The sequence below is a fragment of the Dendrobates tinctorius genome, unplaced genomic scaffold (genome assembly GCF_039654945.1).
Source record: "Dendrobates tinctorius isolate UK_male_01 unplaced genomic scaffold, ASM3965494v1 ptg000046l, whole genome shotgun sequence".
NCBI lineage: Eukaryota > Metazoa > Chordata > Amphibia > Anura > Dendrobatidae > Dendrobates > Dendrobates tinctorius.
In genome coordinates this window covers 67,704,176-67,718,005 of record NW_027361714.1, presented here as the reverse complement: position 1 = coordinate 67,718,005, position 13,830 = coordinate 67,704,176, and positions in this window count along the sequence as shown.

Genomic DNA, 13,830 nt, shown 5'->3' with positions numbered 1-13,830 from the left:
CAATGGCAAATCGCACACCTTAAATGACTTCAAAGAGAAGCTGTGCAGCATGTTTGAAATCTACCCTATGTCAGAGGAGCAGTAAGTCAGTAAACTTACAAGTCAGCTCAGTGGCGCTGCTCAGAGAGAAGTTAAATCTTGGCCAGCGACTGATAAAAAGATTGTAAAAGACATTTTTGCTAAATTAAAGGATACTTTTGACACCCGAAATCACAGGACGCTATTCGGCTGGGTTCACAGGTATGCCCTGGTTGGAGAGGGTTTAACATCTGCACTGCCATCACCATCTACTCCCCTAGGGATCATCTGCTGTGCCGGCTATACTACAGTCGAACACTCCAATTGGCGTCACAAGTCACTACATAAACTTTATCCCTAATCAATACTCCCCTTTTACAAGACTGCCTGAGGCCACGGACCGGGTCACTGCCACTGTGACATTTCCCATTGAAGATAATGGGCCCAGCGCCGAGTATCCCATGGCCTCTGGGGTGTGTCAGCATCGTATAGAATGACTACATCCTCTCCCTACATCAACTACACCACCACCATCATCATCTACGCCAACATTATCACGGCCACATTTTTGTAAGTAGTTTTCCTAAACACTACTTGTAAAGAGATGTATTTTCCCTGACTACTATAAAGCACACACTGGTGTAGGAAAATTATTTATTTAGCTTATAAATGGCAGCAAGATTGCTGATGAGAATTATTTATTTGCCACCCTACTGAAAACACACAGCGGTCCTGAAAAAATATTTATTTGGAGTATAAAATGGCAATGAGCTGGTTAATGCAAGTTATTTATTTGGAACAATACTATAAAGCACCCAGCAGTCCTGAATTTTTTTTTTTTACCTATCAATGGCAATGAGATAGCTGATGCCAATTACTTATGTCTCATACTCCTATAAAACACACAGTGGCACAAAAAATATTTATTTGGCCTAGAAACGGCAATGAGATAACTTATTCCAATTATTTTTTGCCACACTACTAGAAAAGACAGAGGTATAAAAAAAATATTTATTTGTCCTATAAATGGCAACAAGATGTCTTATGAAAATTATTTATATACATCACTACTAGATAACACATAGCGGTCCTGAAAAGTTATTTATTTGGCCTATAAATGACAACAAGATGAATGATGCCACTTATTTATTTGCACCACTATTACAAAACACACAGCAGTACTGAAAAATTATTTATTTGGCTATAAATGGATATGAGATGGCTGATACCAATTGTTTATCTCCCAGACCACTAATTAAACCCACATCCGTATAGAAAAATTATTTATTTGGCTTAGAAATGGCAACAAGATGGCAAATGTAATTAATTTATTTCCCAGACTACTAGAAAACACACAGTGGCTTAAAGGCACAGCACTCACACAGGTGGAGGGTGCAGAGTACACACAGCAGCTTAATGGTGCAATACTTCCCACAGGTCAGAGGGCACAGAGTACACACGGAGCCCAAAGGAACAGTACTCCCACAGGTGGGGGTTGGAGTGTACACACAGCAGCTTAAAGACATAGTACACCCACTGTAGGTGAGAGGCTCAGAGTATGCAAAGTGACTTAAAGTCACAGTACTCCTTCAGATACGGGTTTCACAGTTCACATAATGGCTTTTGGCAGAGTACTTCCACAGATATGGGTTGCCGAGTACCCACAGCGTTTTTTTGCAGAGAGTGAAGTCACTATCTGTCCCTCACTCCAGCTGCATCCTATCCCTTCACAAATGAGAGCATAATGGCGGTGGCACTTGTGATCCGGCCTTTATACAGGGCAGCTATAAATGTATAACTGTGGCACAGCTGGAGTGGTGCACAAAAAAGGTTCCCACACCAGAGTAATGTATAAATAAATTTTTGGCACTCAACTTTGAATGGTAGAGAGTTTTTATTCGCAGTCACACTAGATGTTTCGGTCAAAACACATTGACCTTCCTCAATACACTGCAATAATGTAAAAATACAGAAAATAAACCAATAAATCATGAATATTTTATCCAAGATTCTAATCAAGAAACAACGATCTCCAAAAATTTAAATACATGTGTCACAAGGTCTTCTAATATGCTCCTGTTTTAGGTCTATTTAGGACTCAAATAGAACCTCACACAACTTAATTACGCCAAATGGGGGTCATCAATTATTCCTCACATGTAAGTCATCTCACTAGATGACAGTTTCTTGTCACATTCGATAACCATACCTTGTGACACATGTATTTAAATTTTAATCTAGGTTGAGGTCACTTACTCCTACGTCGCAAGAGCAGTTGGGTATGTTCTATATTTCTTTTCTTTTTTTCCCCCCTATTTTTTCCATTATCTCCTTCGTCACCCGTGCACAATTTTTGGAGATCGTTGTTTCTTGATTAGAATCTCGGATAAAATATTCATGGTTTATTGGTTTATTTTCTGTATTTTTACATTATTGCAGTGTATTGAGGAAGTCTGTATTTTTACATTATTGCAGTGTATTGAGAAAGGTAAATGTGTTTTGACCGAAATGTCTAGTGTGACTGCGAATAAAAACTCTCTACCATTTAAAGTTGAGTGCCAAAAATTTATTTATATTTTATACAGGGCAGGTCACATGCAGCACCGGCCAATTGCAGCCAAGCCAATATTTGGCATGGCTGTGATGGCTCTCAAAGTGCCCACAGTCTAAAAGCTAGTTGATTGACAGTGCTGTAGCCTTTCAACAAGCTGTATTAGACTGGCGAACCCAAACAGGAAACCGAACATACAGTAAAGAGCCCTTGTTTGTGGTTCGGTAACAGACACTAATCTCTGTTCCTAAACCTTATTCAACAAATTCTTCCTTCAGTGTAATATAGAATAGTAACATTCTGTTATTAATTTGCTTTCCACAAAATAATCATCCAAATATACTACTACTTACCCCTTTCGTGATTTCCCATAAGGTCTTCATTTTGCTTTACTAGGTCAAATGATAAGAAAAGAAAAAACAAATAATTGTAATAATGCTATTTTTAGGGATGTTTCCATTAAAACAGTGGATTGGGGCTGCAAACTAGGCCTCATGCACACGTTCAATATTTGGTGAGTTTATTGCCTCATTATTTGCAAACCAAAACCAGGAGAAAAACAATGAGAGGAAAAGTATAAGGCCGGGATCACACTACCGTGTGTGATACGAGAAACTCAAACGAGTCTCTCGCATCAACACCCGGCGCTGCCGCCGGCACTCAAGACCGGAGATGTGTCTGCATAGAAATACATGCGGCCGCAGCTCTGATCCTGAGTGCCGGCGCCAGTGCCGGGTGTTGATGCAAGAGACTCGTGCGAGTTTCTCACATCACACACAGTAGTGTGATCCTGGCCTCATAGAAACACGTCACCACTTCTGGATTTATCACCCAATCCTGACTCAAAAGCGTATTCATTTACCCATGATGTCTTCTTACAACAAGCCTATGTTGTGCAGTTTAATTTTGATGATCCTCATCATTGTGCTTGTCCGGTCCATCTGCTTAGAGAGAAATTTAAATTTAATTTGCAGTGAAGAAAACTGTCAGATTTTAGCACACAAGAGTAATGCATAAGAGGTTTGGATACAGTGTGTTGTTGGATGAGAAGCTTGGCACTGGACAAAAAATCTATCAGCTTAGAACAGGTGGTGCTATCCTGCTGTTATAATACCACAGGGCATCTTTGTTGTGACCAAAGGCAACAAAAGGACATTTTTGCAGGCAAAGCCATAAAGAAATTAACCCTACACTGAAGGAATCAGTTTGGATTTTTAATGCTTGAAAAAAGGAAAGTATAGAACCAAAGTTATTAGAGAACAAAATATTCCTATACATAAGACAGATAAAGCATCTATAACATCATAAACAGCAGTTAATTGATTTAAATGGATTAACCCCTTAATGGCTTGCCAGTTTTAGGCCTTTAAGACAGAGCAATTTTTTTGTTTTTCTGATTGTCACATTCCAGGAGCTATAGTATCTTTTTTTTTTTTTGTTGAAGGCCTTTATTTTACAGCGGCAGCATTTTGTTTTGGCCAACACATAACTTTTTAAATAATATTAATGTTCAGAAGAAGAAATAGAAAAAAAATAGTTCTGTTGTTTTTTTGATGTTTTTATTTTCTGTCATTCACATGCTGCATAAATAAGGTAATTTTGTTCATCATCAGTGTTATGGCAATGCCAAATTTAAATAGTTTTATTTATATTTTCCTACTTTTGCATGATAAAGTCACTGTTCGAAAAAAAAAATATCTTTTGTTTTTGTGTCGCCATATTCTGAGATCCAATTTTCTGTTAATGGAGCTTGATAAGGGCTTTTTTTCTGTAGGACAAGATATTGCTTTTACTTTTTATTCTATTTTTTTTTCTTTGTGAGACTGCATGAGCAAAATCCAGAAATTCTGGCATTTACAAACCAGCAATACCAAACATGTGACTTTTTTTAGCTACATTTATTTTTTTCCAGATTAAAACATTTGTTTACTGTGAAACTGGGATTTTTGGAAGGTTATTTTTCCTTTCATTTTTACAATATGTATCAGTCCCCAAGGGGATTTTAACATACAGTCTCATGACCTCATTAACAATGCACAGCACACTATGCATGCTTGACTAACAGTTGGCCTATCAGTCTCTTCCCACAATGGGATGTGAATGGCTGAGTTGCGTGGTAGACTTGGAGATCATTGTGTAGCAACTAGTTATGAGCAAGTATACTCGTTACTCAAGATTTCCTAGCATGCTCAGGTGATCTCCGAGTATTTGGATGTGCTCAGAGATTTAGTTTCTGTTGCCGTAGCTGCATGATTTGCGTCTGCTAGACAGGCTGAACACATGCAAGGATTGCCTGTTTGTTAGGAAATACCCACATGTATTCAGGCTGTCTAGCAGCCGCAAATCATGCAGCTATGGTAACGAAAACTAAATCTCTGAGCACATCCAAATACTCAGAGATCACACGAGCATGCTCGGGGAAACCCAAGTAACGAGTATACTCGCTCATCACTAGTAGCAACCCATCAGCACCTCCTACTGTCCTGCGGACGTGGTGATAGGCTCACATTGAGAGCTCTTTCACCCTATCCAGCTCCTCATGTACCCCTGTCACTCTTGACAGCGACATATGAGGAGCAAAACATTGTTTTCTAGTACAGCGCCTTCAACAACGCACGTACTACATAGCTCTAGGCGCTATATATGCTTCCTCTATTACAAAGTTTCTTACGATATGTACAAAATGTAGTGATATTCTAAATCCATCAATAACTCCAACATAGCAAAACTTCTGCATGTCTTTTGTTTTAATTGTGTCATATTATGAGATCTAGATAAAGTCTAGTTAATGGAATTCATATAAATAGTATCAATTTTAGCATATACTACACTCCTTTGACATCTGTTAGACGTTCTCATCTTTTTATCAGCCAGTTTCAATTATTTCTGTATCTGGTCTTCAGGCAAAGGCAATGCTGACACCTCTATACTGAAGATATAAAATTCATTAAGCGTAAAAGAAGAACAACGTATCTTCCATTGTTTTCTGCATGGGACCTCTTTGCTCCTTTTTTAGCTTGATTATCATTAACAGTTTAACAGTGTTTGTCACTTCATTAGTCTTGAATGAACAGTCCAATTGAGCTGTGTGCAGATACCACTGTGCAACTTTCTTCTCCAGTTATAAGCAACACATCTATCTTTTCTGATCTAATTAGCAAATTGATGCCATTCTGTGAACTGAGATGTTAAAGAAATTAGTCTTGATTACTTAAGATTCTGATTACATATAAAAAGGGCCAGATAATTTTGTCATGGATTAAATATTTATGGCTGCATGTCTGCATGCTGTTTGCTTGATATTGAGTAGGGTCAAACGTCTATTCGAAATATTGGTTGAATACTTTGCTCTGAGGCTTGCCTAGAAGTGTTGGGATTGCTGCAGATTTGTGCACGTAGCAGAAAAAGCAATCCTAAAATATTCGCATACTGTGGATTTTCATATCTGTCAGGCTACTTTCAGACTTGCGTTATGAGGCGCAGGGCTGTCGCTAAGCTCCGCCCCCAGCCGCACCTCCTGTGGACAGCTCCTCCTATGGGCGCATGACGCTGCATGCGACCAGCATATCCTATATTTAGCGCTGGGTAAGCTGGCCGTGCTCTGGTATGATTTTGCCGGCTTGTGCGCCCATTTGGCGCTGCACTGAGTGCACAACAATGCAACACGGTGCGTTTGGCGCATGTTGGCACAGCACCAAAAGAGCGCACGCGCCGGCAAAATCATACCAGCGCATGGCCAGCATACCCAACTCTAAATATAGGGTACGCTGGTCGCATGCAGCGTCATGCGCCCATAGGAGGAGCTGACCAGAGGAGGTGCTGCCGGGGGCAGAGCTTAGAGGCGGCCCTGTGCTGCGCCTCATAATGCAAGTCTGAAAGTAGCCTCAGAGATATGTCCATTTGTTTTAAATTTGTTGACTGATGACATTTCGAATGTTGGCTTCTAGATTTACTATTTTCCAAGGTTGTGAGAGGACAAAGTCAAGCATATATCAGCAAAGAGACAAATCTGGGAATTCCAGAAAGATAAGAGCAGCGATTAGAGAATCTTTTTGAATTCGGCTTTGTAGAATTTTCCCCAAAAAATCGAGTTGCAGCTACTCTCAATACAGTAACCCATATAATTGCTCAGATGATACACATGGGGGAGGGAAGGAGAACCGCACTGACCATAAAAGATTGCACTCCACAAGCAAGAGGGAAGACACCAGTGACCATAAGAGCTTACATACTTCAGGCGAGAGAGAAAGAAATAGTAACCTGCTGACCATAAGAGCTTACACTCTACAGGAGAGAGAGACTTACCTATTGAGTTTGGAGATGGAATGTGACTGCCATACAAACTGTGCTCCACTGGGAATCACTGGTCTGTTATAGCCCCAGATGTCATAGCTGCAGGGTATTATGGGGAGGCCCACGTGGCAGCAGAAAACTACGTTAGTCTGCTCTCTGATGCATCATCAGTATGGGAAATGGTGTCAAGCAAGTTCTTTTTTTTTTTGCGAACCACTAATCAAATCTAAAGAAGTTTAAAGTCACATAAACTGTATTTATGGAAATTCGACTTAAACTAGATGCTCCATGGATCGTTCCATTCTTCATAAGCTATAAGCCTTGTATTCTGCTAGCAGCAGTATGTAAATAGCACATTCAGCAGCAGAGTAGCCTGCAGAAACTATTGGTTTATACCTTCGATTCTTTATATGCAATCTATATTGGAGATCAGGACCCCCATCTGTTTATTCACAAAGGAGGAGTATTATGAAAATCCTGAATATTTGTCAATAACACATGTTTCTCTTATAAAAGAAGTATCATCCAGTAATTGTCAACATTCACTTAAAATATTGAACCTAATCTAGACTGCCTGAGATAAATGTAACTATAGTTCATTGCCAAGTGATATTACCATAGCGCAAGAGCACAAATACTCTTCATTCAAAAAGACACTGTCAGTTCATCCCATGCAGTAAATCTATGGCATTGTTCAGCAGAGTCATATAAATAGAAATGCTGTAGGGTGTAGCAATGTACAGCAGTTTGCCTCAGGCAGCATTAATACTTTAGGGACCATTTTCATAGAAAGTCAATTAACTTAACTGCTGCATTTTTGGATCATAAGAAAAATTTTAGAAGTAGAAATATTCAAACTGTGTTAGTTGTGGTCACACTCATAATCAAACTCATAGCCAGTGTGGTGAGGAATTCGTATCAAGAACTGAGTGACCATGTACAGTAAGTTGTTTGATATACCGTATCTTCTGTGTTTTACACCTTTTTTTTAAAGGCACTAATGCTCTTAATTCAGTGTCTTACAATCAAGAAGTCAAGCAAATGCATGAATATTAGTGAAACTAATATATGTAATTATCCTGACTGATCTACATAATAATATAAAAAGATTTAACAAAAGTTCTTTTAGTTACTTTTAATATGTATTGTATGAAAACATTGTGGAAATTGTAAAAAAAATACTAGGAATGATAAAGGTAAGTCACCCATTATTAGAGGAATAAAGCATACATAAAAGATAGATGCCATGCCATGGTTCAGCCATCATTTGGTGGGCAACTATTTATCCCAATTTCTTCATACACAGGAGTTCTCAGTCTCCAAAATGCTCCTTTGGTCTCAAAAGGAGAACTGCTGACAGACTCCATTTGGTGGCATATCTTCCCACTAGAACAAAAGTATCAGCAGTCCAAAATCAGAATTCCTTTTTTTATGTCCAGACATCATCTGTTGGGGTAAAGACTAGTGATGAGTGACTATTCTGATTGCTCGTTTTCCCGAGCATGTTCATGTGTCCTCTGAGTATTTTGGTGTGCTCGGAGATTTAGTTTGTGTCGAAGCAGCTGCATGATTTGCCGCTGGCGGACAGGCTGAATACATGCGAGGAATGCCTGTTTGTTAGGGAATACCCACATGTATTCAGGCTGTCTAGCAGCCGCAAATTATGCAGATGCTTCGACACAAACTAAATCTCCGAGCATGCCAAAATAGCAGGAGGACACCCGAACATGCTCGGGAAAACCTGAGCAAGGAGTAGAGACTAGTGATGAGCAAGTATACTTGTTACTTGGGTTTCCCTGAGCATGCTGAGGTTATCTCTGAGTATTTGGATCTGCTCAGAGATTTAGTTTTTGTCACCTCAGCTGCATGATTTGTGACTACTAGAAAGCCTGAATACATGGAGGCATTGCTTAACAAACAGGCAACCCCCACAAATATTTCACCTGTCTAGCAGCCACAAATCATGCAGCTGCACATTTCTCCCTCTGCACAGGGGAAATCCTGAGCATTGTCTTCTGCGGTCTCCCATTCAGTCCTGGCCACAGAGGAACCTGCTCAGCAAAGACATCATTCCCAGCATCTTGCTCAGAATAGTGCTGTCAGGTTGGTTGCTGCTTCCATCCCTGATTCAGCTATAGCAGCCTGCACTAACCAGTGGCAAGCAGCTCCTGGGACTAAGTCCCTTTTTCACTCCACTGAGCATGCCCGTGGCTTAACCTCCCATTGGAGTTCAGGGGTCACATGCTCAGGTCCCATGTCTGTTCCGATTAGACTATCAGGAAGGTCCCGGAAAGATGCTGCTATAAAAGGGTCGCATGGCCGCTTGGCCATGCGCTAGTATAGACTCTAATAGTTATTTGTGTGTATGATGATGGATGCATGTATCTGGTGACTGACTCATTAAGACTCCCTCCCTCTGGTTGTGTTTGTGTTAGGGATTCAGAGTTAGAGTCAGCAACAACGGGTGGCTATGCTCACGCCACTGTGCTCCTAGTACTCAGAACACACTAGTGTCCGATGGTGTCGCCCTCTGCGGGGCACTATCGTACTGCGGCAAGTGACAGCCACTGCCTGTGCAGTGCGCAACCTGTGCGCTTATCTGGTCCAACCTGGGGGGATTGGCAGCATCCGCCTGAGTGGTACTGTGCACATTTGCACTCTTGTTTATAATTATAACCGTTTTCCTGGCAACGCAGTTGCGGTGCCGCATGCTAGTGAGTCGAGAGGGGCGCTATCCCTGTGTGCTGTCGGCAGAGTCCTGAGACTACACTAGCGCTCCATTTGCTGAGTCCTGTGGAGTTGGGCTCCGGCATTTGTGCTAGCGAACTCTGTGACGTAACAGAGTTCGCTACTGTATACACCGGGTCAGTGGTTACCCGCCGGTGTTTAGTTTGCACTGTGCCATTACCGAGCAGCAGTTTACCATCTCTACATGGTGGACCCCGGATTGTGATCGCTCTTCCTTATATTTTATATTTAGTGCAATCTGCAACCCTAGTAATGGCGGACGAGCAGCGACTCAGTGCGGACATCCGGCAGCTGAAGGGCAGGTTGGCAGCTCTTGAGCATCCAGCCTCAGCTGCGGATGTTACCGTGGCCGCGCTCCAGGCAGCCGCAGAGGCTGTCTCCCGTGTAACCACTGCCATCCCTGCCCCGACTTTGTCCTACCTCCCGCTGCCCTAGAAGTTTTCGGGTGATAGTGCTTCATGTAGGGGTTTTGTGAGCCAGTGCACTATACAGCTAGAGCTGCTGGCTGCGCGATTCCCCTTCGAGTGGGCTAAAGTGGGATTTGTCATCTCCCTCTTGTCAGGCAGGGCTTTGACATGGGCCACACTGCTGTGGGAGGGTGATGATCATGTGGTGCAGAGTGCTTCTTTGTTCTCGGCCACTCTGAAGCAGGTCTTCCTGGGACCGCAAATCACCCATGATATCGCGCTCCGGCTGCTGGCTTAGTCACAGGGCTGGTCCATGGTCAGTCACTTCGCCATCCAGTTCCGGACGTTGGCCTGAGTTGGAGTGGACAGATAAGGTCCTCATTCCGGCATTCTGGGGAGGCTTGGCTGACCATGTGAAGGACGCCCTGGCCACCAGGGAGATTCCTTCCACGCTGGAGAAGCTTATCACCTTCTCCACCCTCATAGACCTTCGTTTCACTGAGCGAGGGTTGGAGCGGTCCCAGTGTAGGCAGAGGTTTAGGTTGGCACCTAGTTTTGCTAAACCTCTGGAATCTTCCAAACAGGCATCCGAGCCTCAGGGGGCCATGGGGCTCCTCGCGTGGGACCCTGGTTCCGTCCTGGTCGAGCACCTGTGGTCTGTCATGTTTGCAGGCAGTCCGGTCACCTTGCCAACTGGTGCCCACAGCGGCTAGGAAAACACACGCCTCTAGTGGTCATAGGAGGGGGCTCACTAGAATCAGCGGCGTTTTCCTCCAAGCTGACCTCAAAGGGTACGCTTGAGGTAGGTTCTTCCACTCTGGCGGTGGAGCGTGGATTCCAGAGCGGATGGCAATTTCATGTCTTCTGCCTTCGCTCAACAGCACGCTATACCCCTGGTTATGATGGGCAAGCCAATCACCGTCAGGGTGGAGAATGGTGTGACTCTACTCTCTCAAATTACACATCAGACTGCCCAGTTGATACTCTCGGTGTCTCCGTCCCATCAGGAGACAATATCCGTCCTCGTCATGCCCGAAGGTATCGATCAGGTCCTTTTAGGGGTTCCCTGGTTACGGTTCCACTCTCCCCATATAGAGTGGTCCTCGGGAAGGATTCTTGGTTGGGGTAAAGCCTGTGAGGTTAGATGTCTGAGGGAGTGTGTTCAGGTAGCTTCCCCCTAAGTCCCCACAGATCTTTCCTCTCTCCCCACACACTATCAACAGTATGCAGATGTGTTCTCCAAGAGGGTGGCGGAGACTCTTCCGCCCCATCACCCCTACGACTGTCCTATTGACCTCTTGCCTGGTGCTGAGCCTCCTCGGGGTCGAGTCTACCCCCTTTCTCTCCCAGAGACAGAGGCCATGTCTCAGTATATCACGGAGAATCTGGCAAGGGGATTCATTAGGAAGTCGCTGTCACCAGCAGAGGTGGAATTCTTCTTCGTCCAGAAGAAGAAAGGAGACCTGTGTCCATGCATCGATTACAGGGGTCTTAACACGATCACTGTTAAGAATAAGTACCCTCTGCCCCTGATATCGGAGCTGTTTGATAGGCTACGGGGAGTGAGAGTGTTTACCAAACTCGATCTGTAGGGGCTTACAACCTGATTCGTGTCCGTGAGGGGGGTGAATGAAAGATGGCATTTAACACCAGAGATGGGCACTATGAATACCTGGTGTTGCCCTTTGGGCTCTGTAATGCCCCGGCCGTCTTCCAAGACTTTGTGAATGATATCTTCCGAGATATGCTTACCACCTCAGTAGTAGTCTATCTGGATGATATTCTCATCTACTCTCCAGATATCGACTCCCACCGGAGAGATGTTTGCAAAGTTTTTGACCTCCTGAGGGCAAACTCCCTCTATGCCAAGTTGGAGAACTGTGTGTTTGAGCAGGAGTCCTTGCCTTTCCTGGGCTATATCATCTCCGCCCAGGGATTGGCCATGGATCCTGCCAAGCTACAGGCAGTGATGGATTGACAGGAGCCCCATTCTCTCAAAGTGGTGCAGCACTTTATGGGGTTCTTAAATTACTATCACCAATTCATCCCCCACTTCTCGTCTTTGGTAGCCCCCTTGGTGGCCCTCACCAAAAAGGGTGCAAATCCCAAGTTGTGGTCCGAACCTGTCTCCAAGGCCTTCTTCTCCATTAAGTCCTATTTTGCTAGCGCTCCCATTCTACATCGCCCCGATGTAGATAAATTCTTCGTTCTGGAGGTGGATGCCTCTTCCGTCGGTGCTGGAGCGGTCCTGTTCCAGAAGGATATGCAAGGTTGGAAGCACCCATGCTTCTTTTTCTCCAAGACCTTCACACCGGCAGAAAGGAATTATTCCATCGGGGACAGGGAGTTGGCCTTTTCGGAGTGGAGACACCTCCTGGAGTGGGCTCGCCACCCTTTCCAGGTGTTCACCAACAACAAGAACTTGGTGTATTTGCAGACAGCCCAGCGGCTAAATTCTCGCCAGGCCAGATGGTCTTTGTTCTTCTCCCGGTTCCACTTCACCCTTTATTTTCTCTCCGGAGAGAAGAACGTCCGGGCCGATGCTCTCTCCTGCTCTGTGGTGTCATCGGAGGAGGTGGAGCCTCGGCTGATCATCCCATCCGAGAGCCTGAGGACCGTGGGTCCGGTCGCTCTTGAGTCTGTACCTCCGAGCAAGACTTTTGACCCTGCCCTTCTGTGACCGGAGGTTCTCTCTTGGGCTCACTCATCAAGGGTGGGTGTACATTTTGGGACAAAACGGACCTCTGAGCATCTGGCAAGGGCGTATTTGTGGCCGCATATGGCCCGTGACGTCAGGGACTATATTCGGGCGTGTGTCTTTTGCGCCCAGAATACGTCTCCTCAGCAGCGGCCCGCTGGACTTTGTGGTGAAATTGCCCAAGTCTGGTGGCAGCATGGTCATTTTGGTTGTCACCGACCATTTCTCTAAGATGGTGTACCTGGTGCCTCTGCCTCAGCTGCCTTCTGCACGGGGCCTGGCAGTGTTGTTAAGCATGTCTTCCGCCTACACAGCATGCCAGACAAGATTGTCAGAGACCGGGGTCCCCAGTTCATATCTCGGTTTTGGAGAGAGCTATGTCACCTGCTCATTATTGAGCTGAATATCTCCTCAGCCGATCACCTCGAGACGAACGGGTTGGTAGAGAGAGGCAACCAGATCCTGGTCACATATCTTCGACATTTTGTCTCGGCCAGGCAGGATGACTGGGCATCCTTGCTGCCATGCGTGGAGTTTGCTTTGAACAACGCTGTGGCCGATTCCACTGGTCAGACCCCATTCCTCCTCAATTACAGCCTGCATCTGCGTGTTCCTGTGTCCATGCTCGTGTCATCCACCGACTCTAGGGTGGCAGACTGGGTGGTGGAGGCACGTGACATTTGGGACTGCACTCAGGATGCCATACGGGCCTCCAAGGAGAGAATGAGGTCCTCCACTGATGCACACTGGCGCCCCGCTCCCACCTTTGCTCCGGGCGACTTGGTGTGACTCTCCGCTCATAACATCAGGCTGCAGGTTGAGTCCACTAAGTTTGTGCCTCGTTTTATAGGTCCCTTCAATGTCCTTGAGCAGGTTAACCCTGTGGTCTACCGTCTGGCCCTTCCTCCACACCTGGGTATCACGGACAACTTCCACGTGTCTCTCCTTAAACCCATTCACTCGTCCCGGTTTTCAGAGTCATCTACCGGGACATCAAGCTTGTCCTTGGATGAGTACGAGGTGAACGCCATCGTGGGATGTAAGGTGGTACATCGCAAAAAGTATTACCTAGTTGACTGGAAGGGTCATGGCCCAGAGGATAGGACCTGGGAACC